Source organism: Anarhichas minor, unplaced genomic scaffold, assembly GCF_050575085.1.
Source record: "Anarhichas minor isolate MPS153535 unplaced genomic scaffold, ASM5057508v1 ptg000018l, whole genome shotgun sequence".
NCBI lineage: Eukaryota > Metazoa > Chordata > Actinopteri > Perciformes > Anarhichadidae > Anarhichas > Anarhichas minor.
Genome location: NW_027466464.1, coordinates 11,271,597 through 11,271,848, shown reverse-complemented (window position 1 = coordinate 11,271,848; position 252 = coordinate 11,271,597).

Here is a 252-nt window from a genome sequence, read left to right as displayed (position 1 = left end):
CCATCAGTAGTGACTTGTTGTATTCATGCAGATGAAATCAAATCACTAAATGTTTCCTTTATTATTTCAGTGTTGATCACCGGTCAGATCGTTCTAAAGGAATCAAGTTCTTTGGGAATCTGTTCTGTGCAGCAGCAGAGAGAGAACAGACAGGAGAGAAGATGCTGGAGCTGTTATCATCAGTGTGCTCATACAGAACATTCCCTTTGAATAAGAATGATCCCACATATCAGATTGATTTCCTGCTGGATC